Raw genomic sequence first — 16440 nt, 5'->3', positions numbered from 1 at the left:
GGCCATTTCCACAAAAGCCCCTGTTATATGTATGATACCTGTCTATCATGGTTAGGGGGCTGTGCTGGGTGGTAATGACAATAGGAAATGGGTGCTCTGGCAACAACACGCTCATTATATGGTGCCCCAGCGAGCTGCTGAGATGCTGGAACAATCCTCGGCACAGCATGAGGAACACGTTCAGCAACAGGTCAGCTTGACAGCTGTCGAAACGCTGGAGCAGGTGGATCATAAACACCAACAACACGCTCATTATATGGCGTCCCAGCGAGCTGCTGAGATAACAGAACAATCACAGGCACGGTGCAAGGAACAACTTCACCAGCAGAACAGCTTAAGAGCTGCCAAAAGGCCGAAGCAGGCAAACCATTGACGGCAGCAATTTTCTGAATATAGGCGGATCATCAACGCCAACAACCTGCAGACGGAGTCACAGGCAGAGGCTAGTATTACAATAAAAACCTATGTGCCCCCTCTCCTGTATGTGCCCGTGTTAATTGGGATCTTTAAGACAGAAACATTAACAAAGGAACCCTGGCGTATGATCTTTCTATGGAATCTGAAAAGAAAACTGATATGATGGGCTCTTCCATATTTCAGCCCCAGTCTGAGCCGGGTGGCCAGTGTGTTTTGGATTCTTTCCCAACCAAACAAAAATGAGATTCCTATCAGCTAAAGTGTAAGGAGGGAATACTGAGCTCCGAGTGTTTATCATTAGACTCATGGCCAAGGTATCTGTCTCAAAAAAAGCAAAAGTTCAAACAAAATTTCACTTGGCCGTAACCTACGTGAATAAAGTAAAATGCCGCCTTATTGTAGCAGACTGTCACCGCTATAATGTATAGCACTTACAGAGTAGCTGTGAGTGAATTCGGAGTCAAGGATATATATTGCAAGCATATGTTAGGATTAGCACATGTTTCTTTGTGCTCGCTCAATGGCCCCCTGTGCAGAGAGGGGACAATATATTAACTTATACGTTGCCAGCTGATAAATTAGATTTCTAATCTACTGTACATCTAATCTCACAATCCTCTATAATAGGCCCCATTTGGAAATAGCTGAGATTTCAAGGCTATTAAAAACAGCCAGGGTCTGAGGTGTGGCTCATTGAAGAGAATAACAAGTCTGCCTGTTAAAGTTCAATGTATACATGAGCTGCATAAGAAAAATGTGATGTCACAGGTTTCAAGTGAATAGGTCACATTCTTATTCCATGTGTGGTTAAATAGGGTACATGTTGTCCCTATGGCTCTCCACTTCAGATTAGTAGGCACTCCAAGGGTCTTGGTATAGTGCTCATGACTGTGAGAGTGACAGTGCTACTTCTATGAGACGTGCAGCTGATACATCATTGCAAAAGTAAATGGAACGGCTGTCAACTGAGTGCCGCTCCATTGTTCTATACTCTGGAAGTCACCTATCATAGATATATCACGGGTTTCTATCAAACTTACACTAGGTTCACAATAGCGTTCAGATTTGCCGATGGAGACCCCGCAGATTGTAATGGAGTCAGACAATTTTATACTGAAATCAGTGGAGAGAAAAAAATCGTACAGAGACTCCCTCACAGATGTGAACCTAGCCTAAGACTGTTACCTGGAGGCTGATGTGTTATTGTAAGGATCCTTTCACATGGAGTAAAATGGTGCGGATTCTGGTGCGACTCCACGCGGAACCCACATGAATTCTGCGCAGAATTGGCACCAGAATCCGCACGGTAAAAAAGCCTCCCCATAAAATTCTATAGGGAGGCTTTTTTACTGCGCGGATTCTGGTGGCAATCCATGTGAATGAACCCTAACTCAAGTCTAGACATTTTTCTCATCATCCATCCTCATTATTGGATGTTGGTTTTAGAGAAGGGCGAACCAAATCAGTTTGACCCAAATATTCCATTTTTTTTTTTTTAAATAAAACAAATGTAGATGCATCTTGGGCATACTAAAATGGCTGTTGCTTTATACTGGAAGGGTCTCTTCACCAGAGTATAATAGGTGAAGGCCCAGGGGAAGTGAAAAAAACAAAATAAAAAATTCATACTTGCCTTCAGTTACCTCTTATGGGCCTCCTCACAGCATCTAGTACTCTCCTGGTGACATCATGTGCCAGGGATCACTGTTGAGGCCTGTGATTGGGACACCAATGGTCCCATGGGCAAACCTATTGTCACAATGTCATTACACTGTCAGGCCCATGTCAGTGCTGTCAGCCGAATCTGACCCGACCATTCTCAAACTGCCATGAAGACTTGTTCACAACATGTCTGTGTATATAGGCTTCAGATCATTTCTATCCCCTGTTGCTGCCCCCACATACCACTTTTATGCCACAGCCTCCTCCACAGAATCCCTCCTTGACCACACACTGACCATCTGCTGCCTTTGTCTATCTGACACTGAATATCTTTGTTTCATAAATATTCTTATCATTTGTCTCATTCCTGTGGTCCACAGTGCTGGAAAAATACATTTACTATACACAGACTGTTATCAGAAGAAATTAAAAAGTAGATTAATCATCTTTAACATGGTCAGGTAGGTCTATGGACCCCCCTGGCTTAAAAGACTAGTCTCAGCTGTAACCACTGCGACCCCTATAGTTATGACAGTGCTTAGGGCCCCCTAAGGTCGAGCTACAAAACATAGTGTAGAATGCTCTTAGAGCCCCTAGGAATCAATCTATAAAACATAGTATAGATCACTGTCATGTTTCCTATGAACCTATCTGTAAAACATAGTGTAGAACACTGTCAGGACTCCTAGGAACCTATCTATAAAACATAGTGTAGAACACTGTCAGGGCTCCTGGGAACCTATCTATAAAACATAGTGTAGAACACTGTCAGGGCTCCTAGGGACCTATCTATAAAACATAGTGTAGAATACTGTCAGGGCTCCTAGGGATCTATCTAAAAAAACATAGTGTAGAACACTGTCAGGGCTCCTAGGAACCTATCTATAAAACATAGCGTATAACACTGTCAGGGCTCCTAGGAATCTATCTATAAAACATAGTGTAGAATACGGTCAGGACTCCTAGGAACATATCTATAAAACATAGTGTAGAACACTGTCAGGGCTCCTAGGAACCTATCTATAAAACATAGTGTAGAACACTGTCAGAGCTTCTAGGAACCTATCTATAAAACATAGTGTAGAGCACTGTCAGGGCTCCTAGGAATCTATCTATAAAACATAGTGTAGAATACTGTCAGGGTTCCTAGGAACTTATCTATAAAACAGTGTAGAACACTGTCAGGGCTCCTAGAAACCTATCTATAAAACATAGTGTAGAACACTGTCAGGGCTCCTAGGAACCTATCTATAAAACATAGTGTATAACACTGTCAGGGCTCCTAGGAACCTATCTATAAAACATAGTGTAGAATACAGTCAGGACTCCTAGGAACCTATCTATAAAACATAGTGTAGAATACGGTCGGGACTCCTAGGAACATATCTATAAAACATAATGTAGAACACTGTCAGGGCTCCTAGGAACCTATCTATAAAACATAGTGTAGAACACTGTCAGGGCTCCTAGGAACCTATCTATAAAACATAGTGTAGAACACTGTCAGGGCTCCTAGGAACCTATCTATAAAACATAGTGTAGAATACGGTCAGGACTCCTAGGAACATATCTATAAAACATAGTGTAGAGCACTGTCAGGGCTCCTGGGAACCTATCTATAAAACATAGTGTAGAACACTGTCAGGGCTTCTAGGAACCTATCTATAAAACATAGTGTAGAATACTGTCAGGGCTCCTAGGAATCTATCTATAAAACATAGTGTAGAATACGGTCAGGACTCCTAGGAACATATCTATAAAACATAGTGTAGAACACTGTCAGGGCTCCTAGGAACCTATCTATAAAACATAGTGTAGAACACTGTCAGAGCTTCTAGGAACCTATCTATAAAACATAGTGTAGAGCACTGTCAGGGCTCCTAGGAATCTATCTATAAAACATAGTGTAGAATACTGTCAGGGTTCCTAGGAACTTATCTATAAAACAGTGTAGAACACTGTCAAGGCTCCTAGGAACCTATCTATAAAACATAGTGTAGAACACTGTCAGGGCTCCTAGGAACCTATCTATAAAACATAGTGTATAACACTGTCAGGGCTCCTAGGAACCTATCTATAAAACATAGTGTAGAATACAGTCAGGACTCCTAGGAACCTATCTATAAAACATAGTGTAGAATACGGTCGGGACTCCTAGGAACATATCTATAAAACATAGTGTAGAACACTGTCAGGGCTCCTAGGAACCTATCTTTAAAACATAATGTAGAACACTGTCAGGGCTTCTAGGAACCTATCTATAAAACATAGTGTAGAGCACTGTCAGGGCTCCTAGGAATTTATCTATAAAACATAGTGTAGAATACGGTCAGGACTCCTAGGAACATATCTATAAAACATAGTGTAGAATACTGTCTGGGCTCCTAGGAACCTATCTATAAAACATAGTGTAGAACACTGTCAGGGCTCCTAGGAACCTATCTATAAAACATAGTGTAGAACACTGTCAGGGCTCCTAGGAATCTATCTATAAAACATAGTGTAGAATAGTGTCAGGGCTCCTAGGAACTTATCTATAAAACATAGTGTAGAACACTGTCAGGGCTCCTAGGAACCTATCTATAAAACATAGTGTAGAACACTGTCAGGGCTCCTAGGAACCTATCTATAAAACATAGTGTAGAACACTGTCAGGGCTCCTAGGAACCTATCTATAAAACATAGTGTAGAATACGGTCAGGACTCCTAGGAACATATCTATAAAACATAGTGTAGAGCACTGTCAGGGCTCCTAGGAACCTATCTATAAAACATAGTGTAGAATACTGTCAGGGCTCCTAGTAACCTATCTATAATACATAGTGTAGAACACTGTCAGGGCTCCTAGGAACTTATCTATAAAACATAGTGTAGAACACTGTCAGGGCTCCTAGGAACCTATCTATAAAACATAGTGTAGAACACTGTCAGGGCTTCTAGGAACCTATCTATAAAACATAATGTAGATTACAGCCTATTGACCTATTTTCTATGGCCCCATACACACAATCGTATATGCAGCACTGGGGTCTGCAAGGAGTTTGTATGTTCTCCCCATGTTTGTGTGGGTTTCTTTCAACACTCCAAAGACATACTGATAAGGAACTTAAATTGTGAGCCCTCTATGGGACAGTCACTGGCAATATCTGTAAAGTGCTGTGGAATATGATGGCGCTATATACGTAAGCAAAATAAATCTCATGAGTCTGTGTGGGGGGCTGTGAGCTGGAAGCCAAACTCAGGACAAGTCTTATTCATGTCCATTTGTGGTCTGGGCTCATTCATTGAAATTTTTGAATCCATGTAGGGAACGGGTGATAAACATTTATCATCCATTCCTATTTTCTTTCCTATTTGGCTTTCATATGTATGTAGCCTAAAGGATGTAATCCCACTAAAAACAAAACAAAAAGTTAATTTATGGAATTGCTGTCCATGCACTTGCATTGTATTATGCTGTATTGCTCCTTGTGTGTATATATGAAAGTTAAATCCCTGAGCAAGACACCTGAATGTGTCAAAGATTCCAATCTCTTCATTCTGAGAATACATGTGGCGTGTGGAGGGATGTGATGTAATGCACAGCGGGTTGTGAAGACACTACGGCAAGTGTTAGGTGAGCAGTTCATTCAATTCCCACCAGTGTTTTATGCCAATTTTCACAAATGTCTGATTAGCTCCCAGTATACAATATTCACTAGTGATATCCGAGCACATTCTAGCTCACTATCAAATATTCTCTTGCCTTTAGCTCACGAAAGGGGGGTGAGATTTTACAATAACAGCCTAGTGCTAGAACCTTAGAAAATCCAGCTGGTAAAACAACCATACGTACAGATAATAAATACTCCGCTCCGCCATATGGCCATACTGACTCACACAGATAAACTGTTACCTTTAGGAAACCTCTCTGCAGTTTTGATCATGCAAAATTTCTGATTCTGCAAGGTAGTAGCAATCCGGCATAGGTCTTCATATATAACATGGTGTATAGTGCTAGTGGCATTTAACTTCTTCCTGACAGTGACATTTTTCAATTTATTTTTCAGTTCACAGAGCTGTATAGTGCTTAACGTCTGCAGGACAAATTGTTCTTCATAATAGTACCATTTATTATTCCGTACAATGTACTGGGAAGATGGAAAAACTTCAGAATGGGGTGGAATTGGAGAAAATCTGCCTTTGTGCGACTTTCTTACGGGATTCGTTTTTATGGCGTTCACTCTGCAGCCAAATTGACATGTCACCTATATTCTATAGTTTAGTACGATTCTGGGGATACCAAATTTATAATGTTTGATATACATTTTAACCCCTTAACAAAAATCTAAAACTTTGCCGGATTCTGACACCCATAAATTCCATGTACGGGGATGCATAGGACGTGTTTTATGGCACTTTTGGACACAGGGATACCTAATGTGTATGTGTTTCACATGTGATATAGAACTCTTATATGTATTATTGGGAAAGAGGGTTACTTGAATTTTTAGTTCTTTTTACTTGTTGCATTCATTCAGCGCCCTAGGAGTCTTGAACCCCAGGGGGTTTGATCACTAATGGCATGCGTTCAGTTTGGTTTGCATGCAATTATTTTACCATAGACTCCATTAGATGTCTCATGTGAGTTGCAGTCACATTCAATATATCTATGACTTGAATGTTTTTACAGCCAAATTATTGCTCAAAGTGTTGCGGCAGTAAGGGCGGGTTCACATCTGCGCCCGGTCTCCGCTTTAGCCAATCCAGCCAGTTTCTGTCTTCTACCCCGAGAAACTGGACAGGGGACGGATACCCGGCGGTTAGTTTTCAAACCCATTCACTTGAATGGGTTTGCAAAGTGACCGCACGACTACTGTCTGTCCACGTGAGATCGATTTTTTTTTTACGAGACACAAAGTCAGACATGCAGGATTTTGTTTCCAGTTAAAAAAAAAAAACGTTTCATGGCAAACAGGCAGAAGACGGACACGGGTGGTCACTTAGCAAACCCATTCAAGTGAATGGGTTTGAAAACTTGTGCTTGGTTATCCAGCACATATGCTAAAACTGGAACAATACAGAGAACGATTAGCATGGCCCCTGAGCAAGGATGAAAACTGACCGCCGGGTTTCCGTCCCCTGTCCAGTTTCTCAGGGCAGAAGACGAAAACCTGCTGGATTGGCTAAAGCGGAGACCAGGCGCAGACGTGAACCCGCCCTTAGTTGCACTACTGTTTTATTTGCACGATTTCTGTCATTGTGTAGCCCTAGCCTAAAACATCCGGAACCTATGATGTCAATGTGAACAACCTTAAAAGGCGTTATTTGCTACATTTGTTAGAACGGTATCCCAGTGGTTAGGTGATGCCCCTACTGTATGGTGAGGGGAACCATCAGCAACTGCGCAGTTTTCCTGAGTGTCATTCCACGGGAAATGAAACATTACCAGTGGCGTAGGTAGAAGGAGGGCAAAGGGAGTGGCTGCCCCGGGCCCACTGACTCTATGGCGCCCTCCTCGGGACCGTCATTAATACAAGCTTTACTTTTAACTAGATCAGTGTCTACACACAATGCCGAGACGCAAATGTCCTATGCATGGATTCCGCACATAGAGCATAGGGCCAAAAAGTGTAGGTGATGGCTCCATTCATCAAAGGATTGCAGGTTGGAGAGAATAACTTTTTTGTTTGTTTTTGTTTAGCACATTTGGGGTGTTTTAATAGTATGAGGGAGTAGTTAGAAGGGGCAAATATAACTATAAGGGAGCATTTATTAGGGGGGCATTATGATGATGGGGGTCAATTATATAAGGAGGCATTGTGAACATAAGAGGGGTCACTTAAATAAGGGCTATTAGGGGACATTATGAATACAAGGGAGAGAGGTTATTATATAAGGGACAATAGGAGTATAATTTATATATGGGGTCATTAGGGGCACAGTATTTATGTCAGTGGGCATCAGGGGCATAAAATAAGGGGGAAATTCATTTAATTAAGGTGAGACTTCAGCTTTTTTTTTAGCATCTGAAAGACGGATACAGTCGGCTTCACTTTTCAACAAATGATGTCTGTGTGCAGTCCATTTTTAGAATGGCCCCATAGAATGGCCGAGGCGCTTTATATGCAATATTTTTTATCACTGATATTTTTTTCTCTTATTCTGATATTTGACAAAGCCAAGAAGACACGTCACAGGCAACCACCAGTATACTAATGACAAATCCAAGTAAAGGGCCAAACCCTCCATTGTACGTAGTAAGCTATGGTTGTGAATAGGAGGTCTCATCTCTAAACCTTCTAATTTTGCAGGAATCTATATAGTTATGGGCTAGGTACACCCTTACAGTTTCGCTATGTTATTGATGTCTCAGGGTTGTAAGAACAGCCATAATTACTGGGTGGACCATTGAAGTATCAGCACTTAAGGGTATATGATATTTTAAGGTATCATCAAACTTCTGAGAAACCAGCAATTATTGTTATTTCTGGACAGTCCATACTGTATATCTCTGCACAGTGATGTAAATAAACAGTGCATGGCTATTAAGGCTCTGGTCACATCTGCATCAGAGACTCCATTGGGAGCCTCAGTCCCAAATTCCATTTTTTAATGGCAAAAATAGCACTGCACACCTTGGTGGACGCTCACTAAGGCTAAGGCCCCAAAGCTCTGCGGGAAAAACTGCAACAGCAACTTTCTGCTTCCATTATACCTATAGGGAAACCGCCAGCATTTCCATAGGTATAGTTGACATGCTGCAATTTCCAAAACTGCAATGGTTTTAGAAATTGGAGTCTGGCTATGGCGCGTATTTTTCCTCGGATTTGCTAGAAAATTTTTTTCCAGCCACAGCCAAATTACAATGCTTACGCCATGTGGGGCCCTGGCCTAAAACTCATGTGACAGATTTGGCATCATAAACCTAACTATGAAATACTCACTGAAGAAATAATCATAACATTTATTTTATTTTATTCATAAATAGGGTTGAGCCAATCTTGAGATTTCAGGATCGTTTTTAAAATCCGATTTTCGATCATTTTCCAGCTGATCCCGATCATGAAATTTGCTTGATCGCTGATCGGGATCCAATCTTTCCCAATACCGATCACTCAACCCTATTCATAAATACATAAATAGATAGACACCAATAATACAGGAGAGACATTCAGAATACAGTTACGATAAAAAAAACATCCACAAAATGGTAAGCCACAATGTAAGGCTGAGTTGGCTTATCTGCTCATTTCCCAAGTGACATAGCTGCCTGCTCTCAGGGGGGAGAGAGGGGCTGACAAGCAACAGAGCTCCTCAGATAGGGGAGGGGGGAGGTGAGAACTCCTGGATTACTGTGCTGTCTGTCTTCAGCTTTTCCACTTATCAGTCGGTTTAATTGAATTTGGCTGATAAGGGCTGAAATAAGGAGTCTGTTACCTCTGTATGTATTGCAAGCTGACTCAAATCCAGCTCTGCTACATCAGTTTCCACATCAGCTTCATACTGTGGTAATGCATAGCAGATAGCAGAGCAAGTGAAACTCCGCCCACCAATGTGCCGAGAAATCCAGGAACTGAAGAGAGCACAGAGCCTTCAGGCTGCAGAACAAGAGTTATGGGAATACCCCTTTAAGCATGTAAAAGACTGCATGTTATACAATGAAAGGGCAGTACTGGGCTGTATGCACATAAAGGTAAAGAAACACCTTAACCCTTTCCCACCAATGGCACTTTTTGACTTCCTGACCAAGCTTGATTTTTCAAAACTGACATGTCACTTTATGTGGCAATAACTTTGGAACGCTTTAACTTACCAAAGTGATTTTGAGATTGTTTTTTCGTAACACATTGTACTTCATGTTAGTAGTAAATTTTGGTTGATATTTTTTGTGTTTAATTATGAAAAAATAGGAAATTTGGCAGAAATTTTGAAAAATATGTATTTTATAAAGTTTGAAATGATGTACATTGCATACAGATAGTCAGACCGCCAAAATTATATAATAAATCTCATGTCCCAGATCTCTGCTTTATGTCGGCATCAAACTTTAGTCACCCTTTTATTTTTTACGGACATTATAAGATTTACAAGTGAAACAACAATATTCAAAATTTTCAAGAAATTTCCAAAACCCATTTTTTAAGGGACTAATCCAGTTATGAAGGGGTTTTGAAAGACCCTTGTATTAAAACCCCCCATAAATCACCCCATTTTCAAAACTGCACCCCTAAAATAGGCCAAAACTACATATACCTAGTATTTTAACCCTATAAGTGCTTCACAGGAATTAAGACAAAATGGAGGTGAAATTTACACATTTGATTTTATTATACTAATATTTTTGTTTAGCCCTAGAATTTGAACATTCACAAGGGGTTAAAGGAGAAAACGCACCCCACAATTTGTTATGCAAGTTCTCCTGACTACCATAGTACCCCACTTGTGGGTGTAAACTAATATATGGACACACCGCGAGACACAGATGGGAAGGCGTGCCAAGGAGCTTTTAGAGGGCAGATCTGGCTGTGATCAGTTTCAGGAACCATGTCGCATTTACAAAGCCCTTGAGGTGTCAAACAGTGGAAACCTCTAGAAAGTGACCCCATTTTGAAAACCGCACCCCTCAAAGAATTTATCAAGTGATGTAGTGAGCATTAGTAACCCAGAAGTGAATATGTAAGCTGTGCGGAGTAAATTGGGTACACCAAATCCCATTCTATTTTCCCACTAGCTCCTATGACACGGACGGGGAAGCGGAGCATTCTGGGGGAATTAATTAATCCCTTAATTAGTTTTGTCCATATATATATATATATACAGTACAGACCAAAAGTTTGGACACACTTTCTCATTCAAAGAGTTTTCTGTATTTTCATGACTACAAAAATTGTAGATTCACACTGAAGGCATCACAACTATGAAGTAACATGTGGAATTACAGTATATACATAACTAAAAAGTGTGAATCAACTGGAAATCTGTCTTATATTCTCGGTTCTTCAAAGTAGCCGCCTTTTACTTTGATTCCTGCTTTGCACACTCTTGGCATTCTCTTGATGAGCTTCAAGAGGTAGTCACCGGAAATGGTTTTCACTTCACAGGTGCCCTGTCAGGTGTAATAAGTGGGATTTCTTACCTTATAAATGGGGTTGGGACAATCAGTTGTGTTGTGCAGAAGTCAGGTGGATACACAGCTGATAGTCCTACTGAATAGACTGTTAGAATTTGTATTATGGCAAGAAAAAAGCAGCTAAGTAAAGAAAAACGAGTGGGCATCGATACTTTAAGAAATGAAGGTCAGTCAGTTTGCAAAATTGGGAAAACTTTGAAAGTGTTCCCAAGTGCAGTTGCAAAAACCATCAAGCGCTACAAAGAAACTGGCTCACATGAGGACCGCCCCAGGAAAGGAAGACCAAGAGTCACCTCTGCTGCAGAGGATAAGTTCATCCGAGTCTCCAGTCTCAGAAATAGCAGGTTAACAGCAGCTCAGATTAGAGACCAGATCAATGCCACACAGAGTTCTAGCAGCAGACACATCTCTACAACAACTGTTAAAAGAAGACATTAGACCAGTGGAAGTCTGTGCTTTGGTCTGATGAGTCCAAATTTGAGATCTTTGGTTTGAACCACAGTGTCTTTGTGCAACGCAGAAAAGGTGAACAGATGGACTCTACATGCCTGGTTCCCACTGTGAAGCATGGAGAAGGAGGTGTGATGGTGTGGGGGTGCTCTGCTGGTGACACTGTTGGGGAGTTATTCAAAATTGAAGGCATACTGACCCAGCATGGCTACCACAGCATCTTGCAGCGGCATGCTATTCCATCCGGTTTGCGTTTAGTTGGACCATCAATTATTTTTCAACAGGACAATGACCTCAAACACCTCCACAGTCACCAGACCTGAACCCAATCGAGATGGTTTGGGGTGAGCTGGACCACAGAGTGAAGGCAAAAGAGGCAACAAGTGCTAAGCATCTCTGAGAACTCCTTCAAGACTTTTGGAAGACCATTTCTGGTGACTACCTCTTGAAGCTCATCAAGAGAATGCCACGAGTGTGCAAAGCAGGAATCAAAGCACAAGGTGGCTACTTTGAAGAACCTAGAATATAAGACAGATTATCAGTTGTTTCACACTTTTTTGTTAAGTATAGAGATGAGCGAACACTAAAATGTTCGAGGTTCGAAATTCGATTCGAACAGCCGCTCACTGTTCGAGTGTTCGAATGGGTTTCGAACCCCATTATAGTCTATGGGGAACATAAACTCGTTAAGGGGGAAACCCAAATTCGTGTCTGGAGGGTCACCAAGTCCACTATGACACCCCAGGAAATGATACCAACACCCTGGAATGACACTGGGACAGCAGGGGAAGCATGTCTGGGGGCATAAAAGTCACTTTATTTCATGGAAATCCCTGTCAGTTTGCGATTTTCGCAAGCTAACTTTTCCCCATAGAAATGCATTGGCCAGTGCTGATTGGCCAGAGTACAGAACTCGACCAATCAGCGCTGGCTCTGCTGGAGGAGGCGGAGTCTAAGATCGCTCCACACCAGTCTCCATTCAGGTCCGACCTTAGACTCCGCCTCCTCCGGCAGAGCCAGCGCTGATTGGCCGAAGGCTGGCCAATGCATTCCTATGCGAATGCAGAGACTTAGCAGTGCTGAGTCAGTTTTGCTCAACTACACATCTGATGCACACTCGGCACTGCTACATCAGATGTAGCAATCTGATGTAGCAGAGCCGAGGGTGCACTAGAACCCCTGTGCAAACTCAGTTCACGCTAATAGAATGCATTGGCCAGCGCTGATTGGCCAATGCATTCTATTAGCCCGATGAAGTAGAGCTGAATGTGTGTGTTAAGCACACACATTCAGCACTGCTTCATCACGCCAATACAATGCATTAGCCAGTGCTGATTGGCCAGAGTACGGAATTCGGCCAATCAGCGCTGGCTCTGCTGGAGGAGGCGGAGTCTAAGGTCGGACCTGAATGGAGACTGGTGTGGAGCGATCTTAGACTCCGCCTCCTCCAGCAGAGCCAGCGCTGATTGGCCGAATTCCGTACTCTGGCCAATCAGCGCTGGCCAATGCATTCTATTAGCCCGATGAAGTAGAGCTGAATGTGTGTGCTAAGCACACACATTCAGCACTGCTTCATCACGCCAATACAATGCATTAGCCAGTGCTGATTGGCCAGAGTACGGAATTCGGCCAATCAGCGCTGGCTCTGCTGGAGGAGGCGGAGTCTAAGGTCGGACCTGAATGGAGACTGGTGTGGAGCGATCTTAGACTCCGCCTCCTCCAGCAGAGCCAGCGCTGATTGGCCGAATTCCGTACTCTGGCCAATCAGCACTGGCTAATGCATTGTATTGGCGTGATGAAGCAGTGCTGAATGTGTGTGCTTAGCACACACATTCAGCTCTACTTCATCGGGCTAATAGAATGCATTGGCCAATCAGCGCTGGCCAATGCATTCTATTAGCTTGATGAAGCAGAGTGTGCACAAGGGTTCAAGCGCACCCTCGGCTCTGATGTAGCAGAGCCGAGGGTGCACAAGGGTTCAAGTGCACCCTCGGCTCTCCTACATCAGAGCCGAGGGTGCGCTTGAACCCTTGTGCAGCCTCAGCTCTGCTACATCAGAGCCGAGGGTGCGCTTGAACCCTTGTGCACACTCTGCTTCATCAAGCTAATAGAATGCATTGGCCAGCACTGATTGGCCAGAGTACGGAATTCGGCCAATCAGCGCTGGCCAATGCATCCCTATGGGAAAAAGTTTATCTCACAAAAATCACAATTACACACCCGATAGAGCCCCAAAAAGTTATTTTTAATAACATTCCCCCCTAAATAAAGGTTATCCCTAGCTATCCCTGCCTGTACAGCTATCCCTGTCTCATAGTCACAAAGTTCACATTCTCATATGACCCGGATTTGAAATCCACTATTCGTCTAAAATGGAGGTCACCTGATTTCGGCAGCCAATGACTTTTTCCAATTTTTTTCAATGCCCCCAGTGTCGTAGTTCCTGTCCCACCTCCCCTGCGCTGTTATTGGTGCAAAAAAGGCGCCAGGGAAGGTGGGAGGGGAATCGAATTTTGGCGCACTTTACCACGCGGTGTTCCATTCGATTCGAACATGGCGAACACCCTGATATCCGATCGAACATGTGTTCGATAGAACACTGTTCGCTCATCTCTAGTTAAGTATATAATTCCACATGTGTTACTTCATAGTTTTGATTCCTTCAGTGTGAATCTACAATTTTCATAGTCATGAAAATAATCTCTTTGAATGAGAAGGTGTGTCCAAACTTTTGGTCTGTACTGTATATATATATATATATATATATATATATATATATATATATATATATATGGTGTAGTGTATTGCACATTGGAAGACATCTTTGACAAAGTTCTGTTTTCAAGTTTTGATGAAAAAAAACAATATGCCGGCTGCAGTGGTAAAAATTCAATTAAGCCTGAGAATAGGAGCCCAGCTGGAGAACTCACTGACTGTGACAATATTCCACATTGATCAATGACAATCACTAGTTTTATGGTGTTGTATCATGTCCATGACATGTAGGAAGAATGACAATAGCCTGGGGCCGTGAAAGACAAACTACTCACTATGAGGGACACTATTGGGCACTACAAGGGACACCAATGGGACAGTAAGGGAGGGAATAGGGAAGATCTACTACTAACATAGCAGTTACTCCAGAAAAGTAATAGTGATGTGTTCAAGAAGAATGAAATGTTTTGTCTATTGGTAAGTTGGCTTGGTCAAGAGAAATAAGGGCAATTCCATAGGACCATTTAGGACCATTATTTCCATCCTTGTACTGAACCAGATCATTTTTTGCATTGTCTAGTATTTTTTTCATCTCTTACATCTATATCTTTGTAATCTTTTTTCTGGACATATTGGACTTTTTATAGGGAAAATTTACAAAAATTGGAAGTTGCTGTATTTCATCAGCGGAAATTGTTAAATAGATTGTCTATGGTGTGTCTTGTGAACCCTATTTAGATAGGTTTTCCAGGCTTAATAATTGATGACCTATCCATAAAAATAGAATGGGGTAAAATTGGAGAAAAACTGAGCTTGTGTAACTTTCTTAAGGGCTTCATATTTACTGTGTTCATTGTGGAACCAACATGACATCTTATATGTATTTTATGGATTGTTAGAATTTCAGCAATACCAAATTTATATAGTTTATGTTATGCTTTAACACCTTCAAGAAAATTCCAAAACATAAAAAAAAAAAAAAAAAAAAAAAAAAAAAAAGATTTATTGAGTCTCCATTCAGCAGTCTCCATTGTGGTCCGATCTTAGACTCCGCCTCCTCACAGACGAGCCTCCGGCAGAACCAGCGTTGATTGGCCGAATGCTGTACACTGGCCAATCAACGCTGGTCAATGTATTCCTATGACAAAAAAGTAAGCTCCCTCGTAACAGCAAGCTGCCAGCTCTCCCAACTAGCAAGGATGAGCCTGCTGCAGAACCAGCGATGATTTGCTGCAGGCTCGTCCTTGCTAGTCGGGAGAGCTGGCAGCTTGCGGTTACGAGGGAGCTTACTTTTTATCAGCGCAACTGCAAACGCTGTGCAGTTAAAGTGCATGGACCCCATAGACTATAATGGAGTCCGTGCACTTTAACTGCACAGCGCTCCTCCTAAACACTCTCCTCCTGATACTCATGGACTTGGTGACTTTCCTTTAGTCGAATAGTGGTTTCCCCTGAAACAAGTATTTTTTCTCATAGACTATAATAGTAGTCGAATATTGAGGCTCTACTCGAAACGAATATCGAATCTCGAATATTTCACTGTTTGCTCATCTCTAATCACTTGTCCTATAGACAAGGAGATTCGCTACCAAGCTATTGAGGCCTACACAACTCTAATCTGTGGCATGTGCGAGGAATGTTCAGTGGCTCCTGTTTGTAGACATGTAGACATGCCAGTTATCATTACTTATCACAAAACTGAGAGGGACAGAATAATAGTCCCACCATTGGGAAATTCAGTGAGAATCTGAGAAACCTTGGTTCATCACTTCAGCAGATTTGGACCCTTCTAGGCCAAGATGTTAGCACTGTTTAAGATTTTGTATCCCAGTGTTTGAGAAGACAACACTGAACTGGAATGACAGCTAAAGGTACACATTGGTGATCCTCTACACAGATGGATTATCTGATTGGGACAATGGCATGTATGATACATTCTGTACTGCAAGTGAAATTGGACGTCACATCCCAAGCCTAGCTGGACAAAAAGTGTTGACACAAACCATCAGAAAATGTTTGCATGACATTGGACAAGCCAAAGGTTCAGCTACAGGTGTTCCTTTGACCTTGCACCACTGCTCTCA

At 42.1% G+C, this 16440-nt stretch overlaps 1 pseudogene; it reads left to right on the top strand.

The window, feature by feature from the left end:
* The first annotated feature begins 7098 nt into the window (after positions 1-7098).
* Positions 7099-7177, top strand: LOC142201700 (U6 spliceosomal RNA; annotated as a pseudogene).
* Positions 7178-16440: the final 9263 nt, after the last annotated feature.

Source organism: Leptodactylus fuscus, chromosome 4 (assembly GCF_031893055.1).
Source record: "Leptodactylus fuscus isolate aLepFus1 chromosome 4, aLepFus1.hap2, whole genome shotgun sequence".
Classification (NCBI taxonomy): Eukaryota; Metazoa; Chordata; class Amphibia; order Anura; family Leptodactylidae; genus Leptodactylus; species Leptodactylus fuscus.
This window is presented reverse-complemented; position numbering and strand designations above follow the sequence as displayed.